Source organism: Anas acuta, chromosome 17, assembly GCF_963932015.1.
Source record: "Anas acuta chromosome 17, bAnaAcu1.1, whole genome shotgun sequence".
Taxonomy (NCBI): Eukaryota; Metazoa; Chordata; class Aves; order Anseriformes; family Anatidae; genus Anas; species Anas acuta.
Genome location: NC_088995.1, coordinates 617,302 through 623,064, shown reverse-complemented (window position 1 = coordinate 623,064; position 5,763 = coordinate 617,302).

Below are 5,763 nucleotides of genomic sequence, written 5' to 3'. Positions count from 1 at the left end.
TCGCTCTGAAGTGCATGTGATATGACACCATCTACCTGCTGCAGCATGCAATTAAAATTAAGCAGCAGTTCAGCCCGTGATGAATACGACGTGAAGCGCTGCACAGCAATATCACCTGGCAGATCAACCTAATTGTCACGGCATCTGCAAAGCCAGAGTTCAGCTGGAATGTATGTGTTCATTACAAATCCTGGCTTTGCTGGGATTTCTGACGGGGCGTTGTGCTCTCGCGCACTCCAAGGGAAGCTCACTGGTGCAGTATATGGTTTGCTGCTAATCTCATCTTTAAATAATACCTAGGGCCTCCTGAACCGTTTTGAAACCAAGACATTTTGATTTACTTGGTTTTCTTCTGCCATCATAAAGAGTGTGCCATGGACCTCACACACAAATCTACATGATCTTGTTCACCAAGCAAAATTACCATAAGTGAACATGCAAAGTAGACATTAGGAAGCACACATGGCCACTTAGATGCCTATTCATTTGCATACGCAAATACTCATTTTGCATGCAGAATGTGATTTACAGAAAACGGACATCTAAATCGAAGTCACCATGCGTCTACTATCACTGGCCGTGGTAATGGCTTTGCCTCTGCTGCAGACAATATTGACATATATGCTAAATTATTATCAGTACTGTTGATGAAAAGTGCTGTAAAATGGCCAGGCATTATTATTTTTACAGCTAAGGGCATTCATTAGCATTCATTAATTTTTAAAAGACCCCTTTTGGAGTGGGTTAGCATTATTAGCTCCTCTGCCCCAGCCTCCCCTCTACAAAGCAGGAGCAAGCGGCCAGGCTAACTCCATGGAGCAGGAAAGGCTGTGAAGCCTCCGAAATGCCCGGCTCCTTTCCACCTTGCAGAAAAGGAGATTTCATACACTTGTAATGTGCTCATCACAGCGCCAAGGATACCATTTAAGAGGATTGTGAGGACAGTATCTCTAACACAGGCTTTGTGAGAGATCCTGGAGCTTCCAAACGCTGGCGTGTTTGGCAAAGCCTCTCTGTCCCCGAGCCTCCAGGCTCGGCACCACCCGCAGCCCCTCTGGCCACGTGCGCTCCACAGCAGCCACCAAGGGGCCACTGCACTGCTGTGGCCGTGCAGCCTTGCAGATCAGGTGGATGGAAGCAGGAGTAGCTCTTCGCAAAGACAGCAGACAGAGGACAAGATGAGCCCTCTGAGCCAAGGGTGGGGATCTTTTGCCTGGGAAGCTGCAGGTGGAGCCCACCGGAGCAGCGGGAACCCTGTGAGGCCAGCCACTGCTCCAGTTCCCATCCAGCTTCTGCACCCAGATCCTGCATGTCTCCAACACGAGGCTCTTCTGCCTTCCCCAGCTCTTCTTCTGCTTAATGCTTTGGGCTGCCCACTGAACGCACACTTGTGCTCTGCTGCGCACTAAGAAATCATTCTCAGAAATCCTGGCATGACTGAAGTTTATAGAAAAAAGCGATCATTTTTGGGGGCAGATTTCCACTACCTAGTAAAGACTTGATGACCATATGCTCTCCACAGCCTCTCTTCTACCTATTGCTAGTTCTTTCTACTGTCTTCCTTGTAAGAGAGAAGAGACATGATAAATTTCTATGGTGTTTCAGTATTATATTAGAACCGTTAAGCTTACCCATGTTAAATCAAAGAAATTAAAAATAACAGCAGGATATCAAACTGAATTACTTCTTTAAGACTGTGCTCTGGAGCTGGGTGGGCCAGCCTCCTGCACGCTGGAGACCTGAGATCGCTGCCCTCTGAGCACACAGAACTAATAACGTGCATGTGATGCAGGTGTGAGTAGAATACAAGACATTTTTAACAATTATTTTCCAATATATGTAAACACAAGTACAAGACATTATTTCTGTACGCATCTATATGCCACAAAATACATACGTACTCACAAAACTTTTGAGATACTGTGGATCTTTGAATACTGTAAGAAAATGCAGAACCACTCCCTCCTTTAGTACATCTGATTCCATCTCATATCTCAGGATAAGTGATCCTTAAAAACTATACAAAGCTGGAAAAGCTTCTTTATCCTTGGCAACCTCATAAGCAATGTACTGGAGAGGTCTCTTGCCTTACCTCATGGATATAACACCAGAGAGGTACAATTTGCATTCCTCCTTCTTTGGCTAAGTATTATCATTCCTTTTTTAGATTATATTTAGAAAATATGTGTTGGCAGCTAGACTTGGAATGCTTGTTTAAAAGCTTTAATAACAAGGTAATGGGAAATATTTATTTGAAAAGGAACCAGGGTGTTTGTGTGAAATTCTGAAATTGACGAAATGCAGCAGTCACAACTGGTCAGGTTACACTTAGGCACAGAATTGCAGCAGTGCTGTTGACTTGCAGGCTGAAGTTACTCCAGGCAGCAACAGCAACCCGCGGGTGAGGGAAGCCAGCCGCTTGCTCGGCTGCCCGCTCTCGGCGGGTCATGCTGACATGCTCAGCCGGCGCATAACGCCGTGGTTGTGCTCACATTTTTCTGCATCTCCAGCTGAGCTGAGCACCTGAGCATTCACAGGGATAAAGCTCCCTTTGACTAAGCTAGATAAGGACAGAGGACTTACAAACAGAGCCTCCAGATCCCAGACCCACAGGACGCTCTGAGCCCCCCACGACTCGAGCTGGCTCACGGCCGACAGCGACGGCTTTATAGTGAGAAACGAAACAGATTCAGAACAAAGTTTGAAAGAGTTCTTACATTTTGCACGACTGCTAAAGGCAAACAAAATTCAGAGAAATGTTTGTATGTAGTACGACACACTTTGGTTTATGTTCTAATAAAAGCATGATTTGACATTAATTCTCCACTTTCTCTGGAAAATCCCTGCGCAAAGCTTCTTAGTCACTAGCCTGGTTTTATGTGCAGAACACAGAAAGGGTTAAAAGAAAATGTTATACTAAAAGAAATCTTTCTACAAGTATAAAAAAGCAAAATGATTGTAAATTCCACCAGGGGAATTCTGCCATGAATATGCTTCACCTTTCGCAGAATCTCCCGCCCTGCCTCAGAGGATAACTGACCTTTGGAGAAAAATAATGAAAAGAAGAAATTCCTTGGAGAAAATAATGTGGCCAGGCCTCAGTAATGAGATCTGCTCCCTTTATGTTGCTATGACAACCACAGTCATTTTATAATACAAAATACATGAATGGGAAAGAGGGCCATCTCCTCTAACCGGAGCCGGCTGCTCGGCACCTCCAGCCCCTCGCACACTTCTGGCAGGCTGGCAAGGTGTTTGGTTTGATTTGCGTTTGGCTCCGCTTCCCCTTAGTGCGCACACGATCAAGAAATCCTGCTCCTTTGGATGTTCTAATTACTGCTCATTAACTTACTGCTGGGGTTGCAGGCACCGGGGAGGACCAGGCACTCGGACCAGGCTGGGCCATGCTGCCCAGGCACGCGCCCCAGCTCATCCTGGCAGCCGGGGAGCTCCAGGGTGCAGCCTCTTGGCAGGAGCCTCCTGTTCTGGGTTTAAACACAGCTGTCCCACCCCAGTGACACCGTGGCTGATCTGTGACACCCCGTCCTGCTCACAGCAGGACAGCTGGGCACAGCACAGGGGCAGTGGTCCCACCATCTCCCTGCTTGCCTTCCTGCAGATCTCCCAGATCTCCTCCCACCCAGGCAGGGCCCTGCAAATGAGCCTTCCAAAGCCTCAACGACTTGCGGTAGCAGCCAGCTCTGTCACATAATGAGCAGCAGAAACAAACCATTGATGTACACCCAGAGGATATATGCCACAGCAGGAGACGCAGACATCTCACCCCTCTGCTTCCCCTCCTACAGCTTTTTTTTATTTTTTTATTTTTATTTTTTTTTTGTCCCAGCTCAGCTAGAAACACGTACTTGTGTGCATCTGAGCCTTTGCCAGTCTGGCAGGGTAACTGGAGGGGGCAGGAGCATCCAGAACCGCACAGGAAAAGAAGCCACTTCCACTGCAGAGACCTGCACATGGCCCATGCATCCCACCAGGTCCCTCACTTGGTCCAAAATACGCTTCATTTTGTGTGCTCTCCCAGCCACTGCTGCAGGAGGGTAGTATTTCAAAGGCAGCGCAGCCAGACTCACCTTGCAGATGCAACGGCAATTCCCGACACCTCTCAGCCACCCAGAGGAAGAGGTTTCACTCTTGTGGCTCCGGCAGCAGTGACAGGGATGCACAAACATGCTGGGGATGGGGACTGGGGAAGTGGCCAAGGACCCTGCTCCAGCCAGGGGAGCAGCAGCTGCAGGAAGGCCCTGGACAGCCCCTGGCTGCACTCAGTTGAGGGCCAGAGGCTCTTTTCAGAAAGATGGGCACCGGGAAAGTATTGTCAGATCCTCAGTGTATGCAAAGCCCTAAGTTTACACTTCAATTGTCTGAAGTTGATGGTGTGACCTCTATTCTTCATGTGGGACTTGGGGAAACTCACTCAGAGCCATCAACACGCTGCTTGTGTCTGTGCAGGGTTCAGCCTCACCGGCTGAGAACCATCTCGCGCGTGGGACAGAGGCGCGCCCTGTGCCAGCAAGGGCAGGCTCGAGGCCACCAAGGAGCTGCCTCGGGAGCCCTACCGCTGCACTGCAGGGCCTCAGAAAGCCGAGCTTTTGTCAGATCAGACCTCAGTGAAGGGAGAAGGCCTGTACGAGCACCTGAATGTCTCAGGTTTCTCCACTTACTGCTTGGTGTGCGAGGCTCTCCAGCTCTCCTCAAGCCACTTCGAGTGTGAGCAGGATTCCGACTGCTAGGACTAAAGGCCCCCAATCAGACCGGGAGATGGAAATGGAGAAGTCAAGGGGGAGCTAAGTGCAATCTCTCAGTTAATCCAGAGCTTCAGACCGCTTCCTGTTTCCCAGGTGGTCTGCAGGGGTCCTGGACTCGCCTGCACAGTCAGCAGAACTGCAGGGCGAACTGGAAAAGCACAGGGAAAAACTGCGAAATGGAGGTTTGCAAATGAAGAAAACAGCCAGAAAAATGAGAGAAACCAACAGGGTGGGTAGAGAAAAGGAGGCCAAGTAACCAGGAGACCAAGAGGCTCCAGCCCATGCTTTTAAATAGCTCAGTCAAACAGCGGCACAGAGGAGAGTGCCTGGGCTGTCCGGAGGGACCTCTAGAAGGAGAAGCAGGGCAGGGCTGTGCTCACCTCCATCTCTGCTGTGCTTTCATGGTGACATTTCCCAAAGAAACAGTCATGGGCAAAATCTAGATTGTGCTAAAATCAGTTGCAATTTTCCAGCTGTTGCCAGTACAGTAATAGATGTTTGCAGGACACCAGTTTTTGGGTCAGCACTTCTGAAGATGGAAGTCAGTGGGGTCTGCCCCTTCTCCAGCAGCTGAGGCAGGCAGCATCAATAACCAGATCTCTACATTTCCTTAAGAATCTCCGCAATCCTTTTTCCACTCCAAAACACTTTTGCTTGCCTCTGGGGACTGTGGAAGGAATTCTGCAGACATCTAGCTACCCAAGCAAGCCAGAAAGAAGTCAGCAGTAACCATTGCATCAGGACAACTCTGAATTGTCTGTATGCAGGGAGCCAAGGTACTTCCAAAACCAGAGAAAAATTTAAGTTGCCCTCTGACCGGTGCCTTCTTTGCATGTGGAATTTGCATGTGGCAGTGAGATCTGCCATATCAAATACCAATGCAAAGGCTAATTTAAATTCTTTTTATGCAAATGTTCAGTAGTATGGAACAGTAATAAATCTGGGAAACCACTGGAAAGGTGTTTAAGAGGACATACAAATTCCGGTCACACATCAGCAA